Consider the following 15332-nt stretch of genomic DNA (forward strand, 5'->3'; position numbering starts at 1 on the left):
CTACTGAAGCAAGTCCTGCTCATAGGGGTGTTTCCTGCATAGCAGCTCTCCCACTGTAGTGGCAGCTGGTCCTCACAGCCAATTGGCCTGGAGGTCAATTCATCCCAGGGGGACCAACAACAATAAAGTCTCAACTACAACAAGACTGGTCTGTGCGCACAAGATTGTGCACACAGCCCACAAAGGGATGCACCTAGAATTCCCAGCTCAGGTGACTGGGGAGGCTGAGCCATTGGGTCCTATAGAACACCTTCTACACAAGGCCACTCTACCTACTCAAGAAGACATAGCAGCTATACCCAATACATAGAAACAAACACAGGGAAGCAGTCAAAATGCAGAGACAAAGACAAAGAAATAGGTCACAAATGAAAGAAATGGAAGAAAGCAAACTACTCGATATACAGTTCAAAGCCATGATTATAAGGTTACTCAAGAATCTTCTAGAAACCTCCAAGGGACTTAGTGAGGCTTTCAAGGATGTTAGTGAGAATGGAATAAATAAATAAATAAATAAATAAATGGAAAAGGACCAGTCAGAAATTAAGCATACACTGACTGAAATAAAGAATAATATACAGGGATTCAGCAGTAGACTAGAGGATCCTGAGAATCAAATCAATTACTTGAAATATGAGGAAGCAAAAGACTTCCAACCAGAAGAGCAAAAAGAAATAAGAATCCAAAAATATGAAGATAATTTAAGGAGCCTCTGGGACAACTTAAAGCATAACAAGATCCTCATTATGGGGGTGCCAGAAGAAGAGAAAGTGCAAGATATTGAAAGCCTCTTTGGAGAAATAATGACAGAAAACTTCCCCTCCCTGGTGAAATAAATAGACTTACAAGTCCAGGAAGCAAAGAACCCCCAAAAAAAGGAACCCAAAGAGGACCACACCAAGACACATCATAATTAAAATGCCAAGGGCTAAAGACAAAGAGAATCTTAAAAGCAGCAAGAGAAAAGCAGTTAGTTACTTACAAAGGAGTACCATATAACTATTAGCTGACTTCTCAATGGAAACTATGCAGGCCAGAAGGGAGTGGCAAGAAATATTCAAAGTGATGAATAGCAAGGAACTACAATCAAGATTACTGTACCCAACAAAGCTATCTATATATATAAAGCTCTATTATGCAAATAGACTGAACAGTGGAACAACTGAACAACTGGTCACTATGATGTGCGCTGACCACAAGGGGGCACGTGTGGAACATGGCAGGCATTGGCAGCAGGCGGCAAAGTGTCGAACATGGCAGGTGTAGGCTGTGGTGGATGGTGGTGTAGGTGAGCAGGGGGCCAGACCAAGGTGGGCACCAGTTGCTGTTGTCGGGGCAAGCCTCTGGTGGTTACTGAAAATTCTTTGCTTCCATGAGCCAAGGTCCCACCCAGCACTCACAACTGCTGCTGGAGCTGTCCCCGCTAACACCTGCTGCTGGTGCCTGGTGCCAGCCCCAATTGTTCAGCACCGTCAATGGGCGCAAGCTGTGGCTGCCAGCCCCAATCGCCCTTCAGGGCTTCTCTACCTCCCTCTGATCCTGAGGGGCCACTGGGGCAGCAGCCACTGCTTACACCTCCTGACAGTGCTGGTCCCACTCAGCCCACACCATCATCGCATGGGAGAGGCAGTGGCAGGAACAGGGCTGCTGGCAGAGATGGGACCAAGGGCCATGGTAGGAGGGGCCAGGCAGGAGAGTGGAGGATGGGCCTAGACCTGCCACTATGTCCACCATAGCCTCATGGCCGACAGTTCCTTTCAAGGTCCAAGAATTTGTGCACTGGGCCCCTCGTCATTTAGAATTGAATAAATGTTTAAGATAAAGAGCTTCACAGACGCCAAAACCGGTTTGGCTCAGTGGATAGAGCGTCGGCCTGCGGACTGGGGGGTCCCAGGTTCGGTTCCGGTTGAGGGCATGTACCTGGGTTGCAGGCATATCCCCAGTAGGAGATGTGCAGGAGGCAGCTGATCGATGTTTCTCTCTCATCGATGTTTCTAACTCTCTATCTCTCTCCCTTCCTCTCTGTAAAAAATCAATAAAATATATTTAAAAAAAAAAAAAAAGAGCTTCACAGACAAGAAAAAGCTAAAGGAAATCATCACCACCAAACCAGTATTACATGAAATGTTGAAGGGTATTCTTTAAGAATAGGGAGAAGAAGAAAAAGATCAAAACATGAACAATAAAATGGCAACAAATACATATCTATCAATAATTGAATCTAAAAATCAAAATAATCGAACAAGAAATCTAATGAACAGAATAAAGTGGTGAATAAAACAGAATCAGAGGCATGAAAATGGAACAGACTGATGATTCCTAAAGGGAAGGGGTGGGTGGGAAGAGATTAAAAAAAGATCTTATATGCATATGCATTACCTATGGACATAGAAATTAGGGTGGCAAATGCCAGGGGCGGGATGGGAACTGGGTGGAGGGGGCTATGGGGGTGGGAAAGGGAAAGAGGACATCTGTAATAATCTCAACAATAAAGATTAAAAGAGAGAAAGAAAAAAAAATAGAACTGCCAAATCACTCCTGTTCTATCCTAATCACATATAAAGAACAGTTTCTGAGTTCCATTTCTGAGGCACAAGTAACATCACATTTGCTGAGCCTATTCTGAAAAAAAAAAAAAAAAAAAAAAAAAGGGGATCTATAAAGAACAGTGATTCAAAGGGACACAGGTCAGCTGTGGTCCCTCTAATATAATAAAACCAAACAGCACAGAAGTTAATTTTGCCTGAGTTAATCCTCTCCAATAAGCATCTGACCTATGTAACAGAAGAATGACGGTAATGTATCTGCTGCCACCATGGGCCTAAGGCATCAACAGCCACATCTACATCATTTTTAAAACCACAAACCCTTAAGCATTTCATATGAGCTCACTTGCAATGTTTTGATTTGTTCTTCTCTCCCTGAAACACTTGACACATGACATAAATATAATTCTAGTCTGTGAATTTTCAGAAATACTTTTTCTGTTGATACTAGATTCCCCTCTCTTCCAACAATGGATAAGACAATATCATTGAAATTTTTTTTTTATCTCTAATTCTCATCATTCTAATATATCTGATATGTGGTCAAAATTTTTTTGAATTCTAGTAGGTTGATTTGCATCAAAACATGATTATAGTCTTTATGCATATATGCATTACCTATGGACATAGAAAATAGGGTGGCAATGACTTTAAAAAAATTAACAAGTATGTAAATATCCTATATAAATAATAAGCTTAACTTGATTGAGTTTAGTTTATTGTAATCTTCTGTATGCTCTCATGTTTTTATTGTTCTCAGCCTCTAATTTCATTTTATAAAATTTAAATGCTCCCATTAAAAATATCCAACACAGTTAAGACCAGAAATAAAAGGAAAGTTAAAATCTTATTCCATAAAGTAACAAGTAAGGCCACAAATTTAAACGTGGAAATAATGTAAATAATCAAGTTAAACTTCTCAGAGGAACATTAGCTTAATCTTAAAAAGATAACTTAGATTTTTTTTTAACTATCTGAGGATTTTATTGCATGTAAGTTGAGACATATTCATTAGGATTTTCTAAAACAGAGCATCTGCAATGAGTAAAAGTTATTCTGGAAACATTTACAATTTTTACTTCCTGTTTCAAATGCTCAAATTTGCAACCTTAATGTTATACCTACTCAGCTTCACAGACTCTATTAGAAACACACATCCATTTTCCTAGTCTACAGCAGCGTCTACAGAGCAACGTTCTTGTACCTTTGCTCTTCTTGACCTTCAACTGAAGGCAGGGGTGCCTCTGAACTCTGGCATCAGGCAGGTTGATGTGAAAAGTTAATTTAGAACATTCTCATTATGTCAATAAAATGGTTTCAATTCTTAATTTACACATGGCATGTTTAAGTATGATTAATAACAAATAACCTAGGGAATTTTCATAATTTCTCTTTATTTTTCATGTGAGAACAGTACCTTTGTAATTTTATAGTTTCACAGGCTTCTTAGGGATGTTGGCAATGGAGAAAGGGGAGAGCAAGGTCAAGAGGGCTGGCAGCTAGACAATGCCTGTTTCCACTTGAGTCAGCATCTCCAGATCTACTGGCAACTGTACAGCACATCCTTCTTTGTTAGACGTGAAAAGCATGGGGGTATGGCAATAAAAGGGAGGGCAAACCAGATAATGAAGGGAAAAAATAACGAAGATCTGACCATCAGTGAGTGATACCTAATACTACATAATGCTGTATGGGTACTGTAGCTCACATACTGTTCTCAGGCATTCACAGGGAGCAACATAATCAGAAGTTCCATTTTCCAGAACCAGACAAATGGTGATTAGAAGATTCACCAAAAATAGAATATGTATCAACACTCATAATGTGATGCTCCTGATAGCTACCAAATGAAGGCAATTCTGCTTTATAAGTCTTAGTTGTATTTTAGGAATTTATGAAGCATGAACTGAGAAAATTTTAGTGACAAAACCACTCTGATTTTATGAACACATAAACTAAAGATAGGTAAATTTTAATTAAGGACTGTTTTAATCCTATATAACAAAAGCCTAATATTCTAAGTGTCAGATCATCTGGTCGTCTGTTCAACCAATCAAAGTGCAATATGCTAATAATATACTAAAGCGGTAAAACCACTTGCTATGATGTGCACTGACTACCAGGGGCAGACAGTTGACTGGTCAACCAGTTTCAATGACTGCACTGACCACCGGGGGCAGATGCTTTCGCTGGTAGGTTAGCTTGTTGCTGGGGTCCAGCCAATCAGGACTGAGCAAGATGGGCCAGACACACCCTGGAGCCCTCCGGAGATTCCTCCCCAGCTGGCCAACCATTCGCGTCCCTCCCCAGCCCTGATCTTGCACTAATGGGGTCCCTCAGCCTGGCTTGCACCCTCTTCCAATCCGGGACTCCTCAGGGGATGTCAGAGAGCTGGTTTCAGCCCGATCCTGCAGGCCAGGTGGAGGGGCCCCACTGGTACACGAATTCATGCATCGGACCTGTAGTTGTTTAGTAAGCATTAATTAAAGGGATACAAAGCATATTTAACAGAATTGAACTCCATGATCAGTCAGCAAAAGCTGAAGTTCAAATATAAAGATAAAATGTATTTGAATGTACTGTGCAAGTCATATGAAAAATTATTTGATTATTTGAATTTGTTCAATTCAAAAAGTATTAGAATTGGACAATTCAAGGCTTGTATAAATTTTTAGAAAAACAAAGTTCACCTAAAGCAATTCAGAAAGACTGATATTTTATTTGATTAACTTGTAATTTTGGATTATTTTGATGAATATTTAAGAGTTTGCTTTATTTCATAATATAAAAAAGAGTTTTTTAAGGGAGACTAATAAAAACCAGATTGTAGGTAAAATCTTTAGGCACTCACTATTCAAAGCACCTATCTCTATATATGCATTAAAAATAACTTATACAGTCTGGCTGTTGTGGCTCAGTGGTTGAGCTTCAACCTATGACCCAGGAGGACATAGTTTGATTCCTGGGCAGGGCACATGCCCAGGTTGCAGGCTCAACCCCCCAGTGGGGGGCCGAGGAGGTAGCCTATCAATGATTGTTGCTCATCATTAATATCTCCATCTCTCTGAAATAAATAAAAATATAGTTTGAAAAAATAACATACTAAAGCCTGTCAACTGATACTTGGCAGATTAAATACAAAGTTTAGAAATAATAAGTTGATTCCACACTTAGTAACAATTGATTTTAAAAATAACAAAAGCCTAAATTTTAAAACACAATGTTTTTATTATAGTGTAATGCTTTTCAATAAATATGTTTCAAAGTCAAGTATCAGAGGACACTGCTCCTTAATTAGCAAAAATGACAGATTTTGAATTTTAATTCCTGTCCACTTCTGGGCATCAAGGCCTATAATCAGTCCAGTCTGCAAGAAGAGCAAGTGAGAAGTAGGTCTCTGTGAAAGAGCGCTATCACACAAACAATGGCCAATTAAAAACCCTTTTCTAGACCAGTTCCAAGATGGCAACCAATGGGCTGGTAGGCTGCATGATAGTGAGTGAGACAGTGAAATGAGAGTGTGTGCACATGAGGGGAGTGTCTGTATTTGTGAGTGAGGGACAGCTATATTCCACATGACAGTCAGGCACTGGTGGACCAGCCTCCAATGGCTGGGCAGCATCTACTACTGCTGAAATCTCTCCTGGAGCAGCCAGCTCTGCCACAGAGATGGCACCACCTTGAAGGGGAGAGCGGCTGTGATTGGAAGCCCAGCATTACCTTCAAACAGGGAGACCTTGGATACTTTCTGCGACCCTACAACCAGAACACCCAGGAACCAGATGCCTCAGCTGAAAACCCACAAACACTGAGACTCCAGGCTCCCTGGCCACAGGCACCTGAAAAGTTTGTCCAGTGGGAGACAAGGTGACAGCTGAATATGAGGTCAGGTCCTGCACCTTCTCACAGAGAAGATAGAAGAAACAACTGAATCAAATAACATCCACCCAGAATTGGCAAATTAAACACAGCTGGTGAGGTAATTGGTGCATGGAAAAATCAGAGATCACCTGGAAAGAGTCAACGCAGGAGAGAGTGAGCTACATAACCAGACACCCTGAGAGGAGTGAACATGGGGAGACAAAGAAGAGCCCCCATACGAAAGAAAAGGAGGAATCACCGAAAAAAAGTAGTAAACAAAATGGAGGCAAGCAATTTGTCAGAGAAAGAATTCAGAGCAATGGTCAAAAGAATGCTGAAAAGAATGGAAGACAAATTCAATGTCTAAGAATCAAGAGGAAATGAAGAAGAACCAAGAAGAAATGAAGAATGACATCGCTGCAATAAAGAACACAATAGAAAGCATCAACAGTAGACTAGAAGAAGCAGAGAACTGCCTCAATGAGCTAGAAGACAAGGTAGGAAAAAATAACCAAGCAGAGCAGCAACTGGAAAAAAAAACTTAAAAAACAGGAGGAGAGCCTAAGGGAACTTTGGACAACACAAAACAAAACAATATCTGTATAATAGGGGTACCAGAAGGAGAGGAAACTGAGCAAGTAATAGAAAACCCATTTGAAGAAATAACAGAAAACTTCCCTGATGTTGGGAAGAAAAAACTCACACAACTCCAAGAAGCTCAAAGAGTCCCAAAAAAGATGAACCCCAAAAGACCAACACCAAGACACATTATAATTAAATTGGCAAACACCAATGACAAAATAAAAATCTTAAAGGCTGCCAGAGAGAGACAGTTACCTACAAAGGATCTCCCATCAGACTGTTAACTGATTTCTCAACAGAAACACATCAAGCCAGAAGGGAGTGGAGTTAAATATACAAAGTCATGCAAAGCAAGGATCTAAATCCAAGAATACTGTCTCCAGCAAGGCTATCAATCAAAGTTGAGAGTGAAGTCAGTAGCTTCACAGACAAAAAAAGGACTAAGGGAGTTTATTACCACCAAACCAGCAATGCAAGAAATGCTAAAGGGACTACTGTAAGAAGAAGAAATAGAAAACGAAGAAAGAACACAGGTATAAAGAATAAAAATGGCAACAAACAAGTACCTATCAATAATAACTTTAAATGTAAATGGATTAAATGCCCCAAGCAAAAGACATAGGGTAGCTGAGTGGATAAGAAAACATGACCCATATATCTGCTGTCTACAGGAGAACCACCTCACAATGAAGGACTCACACAGACTGATGGTGAAGGAATGGAAAAAAGTTTTTCAGGTGAATGAAAAAGAAAAAAAATCTGGAATAGCAATACTTATATTTTAGAAATTAGACCTCAAAGTGAAGGCCATAACAAGAGATAAAGAAGGCCAATTCATAATACTAAAGGGAGCAATTCAACAAGAAGATATAACTCTGATAAATATATATGCACCCAATACAGGAGCACCCAAATACATAAAATAACTTCAAGAAGATATCAAGGAAGAGATCAACAGCAATATAGCCATAGTCTCCGACTACTAAAACCATTGGATAAATACTCTAAACAAAAAATCAGCAAAGAAACATGAATCCTAAATGACTCATTAGATCATATGGAATTAATTGACATCTTCAGAACATTTCACCCCAAAGCCACAGAATATAAAGGGTGTCCCAAAATTCACGCAAGAAGTAATTTTGATAGAAAACACAGGTTTATAATTAAAAATTAAAATTTTTTTATTGATACATAAAGTACACAGCATAGGATTATGTATGGAATAGGATATTAGGTAAATGGCTTCTCAAAATGTCCAATACTTGACCACGGTGCCAAATTGATGTCCCTGGACTCTCAGCAACACTCTCACGAACTGCTTTGATGTTTTGTGTTGAACGACTTGTTGAAGGACAGCCAGAGTGTTTAAGATCACTAATTTTTGATCCAGTCTCCCTAAATTTTTTAATTAATCTCTTCACAGTTGATGTTTAATCACTATTCCAACCATATTTTGCATGAAAATTGCAAACTGTAGCTGCCAAACCTTCATTATTTTTAAAATATTGCTCAACAATGAAAATACATTGTTCTTTTGTGTAGCACACCATTTTTAATAACCCTGAATTGTCAGCTGTCACGCTATTTTGTTGTTGTTGTTGGCAACACTTTACGGCACACATGGAGTAAAATTCAAATCTTGCATGGATTTTGAGACACCCTTTATGTTCTTCTCAAGTGCACATTGGACATTTTCAAAGATAGACCATGTATTGGTTCACAGGCAAAGTCTCTTCAAATTCAAGACAGTAGAAATCATATGAAGCATCTCCTCAGATCACAATGGCATAAAATTAGAAATCAACTACAATAAAAACAATGAAAAAAATCCAACATTTGGAGGCTAAATAGCATGCTATTAAACAATGATTGGGTTACCAAAGAGATCAAGGAAGTAATAAAAAGCATCATGGCAACAAATGACAATGAAAACACAACAATCCAAAATCTATGGGACACAGTGAAAGCAGTGTTGAGAGGGAAGTTCACCGCTCTATAGGCCTACCTCAAAAAACAAGAAAAAATGGTAATAAATTATCTAACCCTATAACTTAAAGAGACAGAAAGAGAGCAACAGGAAAATCCCAGCCTAAGCAGAAGAAAGGAAATAATAAAGATTAGAGCAGAAATAAAAAACATAGACATAAAAAAAAAAAATCAACAAAACCAATAGCTGGTTCTCAGAAAGGATAAACATAGCCAGGCTCACCAAGAAGCAAAGAGAGAGGACCCAAATAAACAAAATCAGAAATGAAAGAGGGGAAGCAACAACCGATCCCACATAAATACAAAGAATTATGAAAAAGTACTATGGACAACTCTATTTAAACAAAATGGACAACTTAGATGAAATGGACATATTCTTAGAAAAATACAAGCTCTCAAAACTCAATCAGGAAGAATAAAAAAACCTGAATAGGCTGATACCACCAAGGAAATTGAAGCAGTGATCAAAAATCTTCCAGCAAACAAAAGCCCTGGTCTGGATGGCTTTACAGGGGAATTCTACCAACCATTCAAAGAAGAACTAAAACCTATCCTCCTCAAACTATTCCAAAAAATTCAAGAGGAAGGCATACTTCCAAGCTCTATGAAGACAACATTATACTAATTCCAAAACCAGATAAAGACATCACACAAAAAAGAGAACTACAGGCCAATATCCTTGATGAACATAGATGCTAAAATCCTCAACAAAATTCTAGCAAATCAGATTCAGCATTAAAGTAGAAAGATCATACACCATGACCAAGTGCAAATTATTCTGGGGATGCAAGGATGGTACAATATCCACAAATCACTAAAGAAATTGAGAGACAAAACCACATAGTCATATCAATTGATGCAGAAAAAGCATTTGGCAAAATCTAACACCCTTTCTTGACAAAATCTCTCAGCCAAAGATGGAATAGAGGGATCATACCTCAACATAATAAAAACCTTATATGACAAACCTACAGCCAACATCATACTCAATGGGCAAAAACTAAACTCACTTCTCCTAAGAACGGGAAGAAGACAGGGATGCCCACATTCACATCTCCTGTTTGACATAGTACTGGAAGTGCTAGCCATAGCAATCAGACAAGAAGAAGAAATAAAAGGTATCAAAATTGGAAAAGAAGAAGTAAAACTGTCCTTATTCACAGATTACATGATATTATACATAGAAAACCCCAAAGACTCCATCAAAAAACTACTAGACCTAATAAATGAATTCAGCTATGTAGCAGGATACAAAATTAATACCCAGAAATCTATGGCCTTTTTATACACCAACTAGAGGCCCGGTTCACAAAATTTGTGCATGGGGGAAGGGGGTCCCTTAGCCCCCGGCCTGCACCCTCTCACAATCTGAAACCTTTTGGGGTATGTCTGACTGTCAGTTCAAGCCTAAACTGGCAGTCAAACATACCTCTCACAATCCAGGACCACTGTCTCCTAACTGCTCATCTGCCTGCCTGATCGCCCCTAACCACTCTGCCTGCCTACCCGATTGCCCCTAACCTCTCCCTGGGTGCAGGGCCAGCCACAGTGAGGGACTGTGGTATTCTGGTCTCTGGTCATTCTGGTCATTCCACCATTTCTGTTGCTGAGCTTTTATTATACAGGATAATGAAATCAAAGAAAGAGAAACTAAAAAAAAAAAAAAAAAAAAAAAAAATCCCACTTACCATTGCACCAAAAAAATTAAGATATCTAGGAATAAACTTAACTAAGAAGGTGAAAGACCTGTACTTGGAAAACTATAAGACATTGAAAAAAGATAGAGGAAGACATAAACAAATGGAAGAATATACCATGTTCATGGATTGGTAGAATCAACATCATTAAAATGCCCATACTACCCAAATCAATCTACAGATTCAACACAATCCCCATTAAAATAATAACAGAATATCTCAAAGATCTAGAACAAACTCTCCAAAAATTCATCTGGAATAAAATAACAAAACAAATAGCCGCAGCAATTCTGAGAAAGAAGACCAAAGTTGAAGAGATCACAGTACCAGATAACAAGCTACATTACCAAGCCATGGATCTCAAAACTGCCTGGTACTGGCACAAGAACAGACATATAGGCCAATGGAACAGAACAAAGAACCCAGAAATTGACCAAAGCCATTATGCTCAATTAATATTTGACAAAGGAGGCAAGAGCATACAATGGAGTCATGACAGTCTCTTCAATAAATGGTGCTGGGAAATTTGGTCAGATACATGCAATAAAATGAAACTAGATCACCAACTAACACCATACACAAAACCAAACTCAAAATGGCTAAAGAACCTAAAAGTAAGACAATATAACCATAGATATCCTACAAGACTCCATAGGCAGCAAAATAGCAGACGTACATCATAGCAATATCTTTATTGACACAGCTCCTAGGACAATGGACTAAGGAGAAAATAAACAAATGGGACTACATCAAAATAAAAAGCTTCTGCACAGCAAAAGAAACAATCAACAAAACAACAAGAAAGCCCACTGCATGGGAGAACATATTTGCCAATGCTCTTTTCAGATGACGGTTAACTCTCCAAAATTTACGGAGAACTCATACAACTTAACAAAAGGAAGATAAACAATCCAACCAAAAAATGGGCAAAGGACTTAAGTAGATACTTTATGAAAAAGGACATACAGAAGGCCGAGAAACATATGAAAAAATACTCAAAATCACTAATCATCCAAGAGATGCAAATCAAAACAACAATGAGGTATCATCTCACACCTGTCAGAATGGCTATCATCAACAAATCAACAAAAGACAAGTGCTGATGAGGATGTGGGAAAAAAAAGTAACTCTCATGCACTGCTGGTGGGAATGCAGACTGGTGCAGCTACTATGGAAGACAGTATGGAGTTTCCTCAAAAAGTTAAAAATGGAACTCCCATTTGACTCAGTAATCCCACTTCTAGGACTATATCCCAAGAAACCAGAAACACCAATCAGAAAGGATATATGCACCCATATGTTCATAGCAGCACAATTCACCATAGCTAAGATCTGGAAATAGCCTAAGTGCCCATCAGTAGATGAGTTGATTAAAAAATGTGGTACATCTACACTATGGAATACTACACTACTATAAAAGAGAAGGAACTTTTACCATTTGCAACAGCACAGATAGAACTGGAGAGCGTTATGCTAAGCGAAATAAGCCAGTTGGAGAAAAATAAATATCACATGTTCTCATTCATATGTGGGATATAATGATCAACATAATCTGATGAACAAAAACAGACCCAGAGACAAATGGCAGGGGAGGTGGCAGGTGGGGCTAGAGAGCAATCAAAGGACTTGTATGCATGCATATTAGCATAACCAATGGACACAGACACTGGGGCTGTAAGGGCTTGCCCAGGATGGGAATGGTTGGAGGGGAGGTCAAATGGGGAAAAAGGAGACATGTAAAACTTAAGATAATTACATTATTATTATCTTAAGTTTATATATATTCATGCTTACCAAGAGGGTAAGCATGAAAAAAACAATTATTTTCTATTTATTAAAATCAATCCTCAACCAATTCTCCTTTTCCATAGCATAAAAAGGTTTATACATTCTAAAACATACAGCCATTTTCTTTTAAACTAGTTTATTTTCTAAATGTTTCAGTATTTCATTAGTTACGAATACATTTTCTTGATCCTAAGTTGTAAGAACCAACCAAAAGTCTTTCCAAATTATAATATACTAGTGGCCTGGTGCACGAAATTTGTGCACATTAAAAGGCGATTAATTAGAGGAAATATTTTAATATTGCTATTTGCCCTTTCTCTATAATAGAAGTGTCAGAGATGAAAGAAAATTAGTAAAATGTATATGAAAATCTTCCTCCTGTCAGAGTCTGGGGTGCGCCATGGGACCCAGAGTCAAGTCCCCATCCACCCACATGTGCCTCAAAATGACATGAGACCCAGACCCAGCCAGCACCCCCCACATTGGGCTAGATCCAGACCCTTCCGGTTTCACCCTTGACAAGCACCGCCAGGCCAGGGGGGTGCAGCCTCAGGTCCCTCAGCCCTGGCCGGGGCAGAGGGAGCGGCCTGAAGTCCCCCGACCTGGTGCTGGGGTGGGGTTTGCGGCCTGAGGGTCTCCCGTCAAGCCCTGCTGGGCGGGGGTGTGTGGCCTGAGGTCCCCTGGCCTGGTGTTGGGGTGGGGGGCACGGCCTGAGGTCCTCCAGCCCAGCACCAGGGTGGGGGGCGCACCTTGACATCCCCTGTCAATTCCCGCTGGGTGGGGGGCATGGCCTCAGTTCCCCCGGCCTGGCGCTGGGCGGGGGGCGCGGCCTGAAGTCCCCTGGCCTGGTACCAGGGTGGAAGGTGCAGTCTGAGGTACCCTGTCAAGCCCCAATGTGGTGGTGCTGTGGGTATGGGGGGGGGGGGGGCACGAGGCCTCAGATCCCTGCTCATTGCTCCTTAAGGCTCATTATGGGAACTCGGCCTCAGCTGTGGGTGCAGCCATCCTTGTGGTAGGAGGATGGTTCATTTGCAAGTTTCTCTCTTATTATATAGGATTTGGAATTCTTGGCAGAGACTAACAAAAACAAAGTTGACTTACCAACAAATATATAAACTAATCCAAGTAATGCCACTAAGGCTGTAATACCCAAGCCTGAAATCAGAAGAGAATCATGCACTGGGATGCACTCTGAAAAAACAAATAAAATTTTATGTTAGAAATTCACATGAAATAACTGAACTTCTTAAAAGAAACAATAACGGAAATAACATTAAGTTTTAGGAAGAGTAATTATTTTTCTCGTTTTCAAGAAACAAAAATTACTGCCTAGCCTGTGTAGCTCAGTGGTTGAGCATCAACCTATGAACCAAGAAGTCATAGTTCAATTCCTGATCAGAGCAAAGCCTGGTTTGTGGGCTTAATCCCTAGTAGGGGGCATGCCAGAGGCACCCAATCAGTGATTGTTTCTAATTATATTTTTTATCTTTCTCCCCATCTCCCTTTCTCTCTGAAATCAATAAGAATATATTTTTAAAAAGAAACAAAAATTACCTACATTTGTATACCCATTATTAACTCAGTGCAATGATTCCAAATTCCTTTACCTGTTCAGAAAGAAGAGCCGTTGGTTGCATAGCATGTACCTTATCAAGTCTAGACTAAAGGGAAATAGTCTGTGAAGCCTAAACTTCCACCCAAATGGTTCTTTTAAAAGCTCATCCATGAATACAGGCGTGGCAGTTTGGCCACTAAACAATCAGCCAATGTGGAAAGCACTGACCTCAGTAGGGGAAAAATGAGTGAAAAAAAATGAAAAGCTCACAACACTAAAACCTGGCATGAATGTAGAGCAACAGAAGTGTTCATTCATTGCTGGTGGGAATGCAAAATGGTGCAGCCACTTTGGAAGACAGTTGGTAATTTGCTACAAAACTAGAGATATTCTTAACATACAATCTAGCAATTGCACGCCTTAGTGTTTGCCCAAATGAGGTTGAAAAAGTATGTCCATACAAAAACATGCACTTCTATATTGTGCGTCTAGATTTGTGATTTTATAACAAATCAATACCTTTCCCTGCGGGGAAAGCAACCAAGATGTCCCTCAATAGGTGAATGGATAAACAATCGTCCATTCACACAACTGAATATTATTCAGTGCTAAAAAGTAAATAAGTTATCAAGCCACCCAAAGACACGGAGGAACCTTAAATGCACACTACTAAGGGAAAGTAGCCAATTTGAAAAAGCTAGATACTGTATGATTTCAAGTATAAGACACGTAGAAAAATGCAAAACTATTGAGGCAGTAAAATGATCGGTGGTTGCCAGGGTTTCAGAATAGGGAGGATGAATGGGCAGAGCACAAAGGATTTTGGCGGCAGGTAAACTTTTCTATATGATATTCTATGATTATGGTCCATGTCATTATACATTTATCAAAATCATAGACCATACAACACCAAGACTGAACCCTTATACAAACGATGGACTTTGGGTGATAATGTTGTGCCAATGTTGGTTCAACAGACTGTAACAAATGTACTACTTGGTGGGAGATGTTGATAGAGGAGGAGGCTGTGAGTAAATGGGATAGAGGGGGATTCTGTATTTTCCACTCCATTTTGCTGTGAGCCTAAAATGCTATCACAAATAAAGTCCATGTATTTAAAACAGAATAAGAAAGACAAAGAAAAGGAAAGAGAAAAAGATCTTTTTTTCTAAGAGAAATTACTGGTAAGAGAGAAATTGGGTCTAGAATAGATTGTGACCCTCACCTGAGACACAGAGGCTTAGTCCAACCACAGAGATCAAAAGGCCCAGCACCTGAATGAACAATAAGATGATGCTGATGGGGAGCTTCCTT

General features: G+C 39.5%; 1 long non-coding RNA gene across 1 annotated transcript in view; it reads right to left on the minus strand.

The window, feature by feature from the left end:
• The window catches only part of LOC118675363, a 31022-nt gene extending 15690 nt beyond the window's left edge, over positions 1–15332 (minus strand). The window contains exons 1-2 of the long non-coding RNA XR_004973879.1: positions 15244–15332; positions 13565–13654 (exon numbers count right to left, since the gene is read on the minus strand). This is a non-coding gene — a long non-coding RNA (uncharacterized LOC118675363). The remainder of the gene's footprint in view (positions 1–13564; positions 13655–15243) is intronic.

Source organism: Myotis myotis, unplaced genomic scaffold (genome assembly GCF_014108235.1).
Source record: "Myotis myotis isolate mMyoMyo1 unplaced genomic scaffold, mMyoMyo1.p scaffold_m19_p_2, whole genome shotgun sequence".
Classification (NCBI taxonomy): Eukaryota; Metazoa; Chordata; class Mammalia; order Chiroptera; family Vespertilionidae; genus Myotis; species Myotis myotis.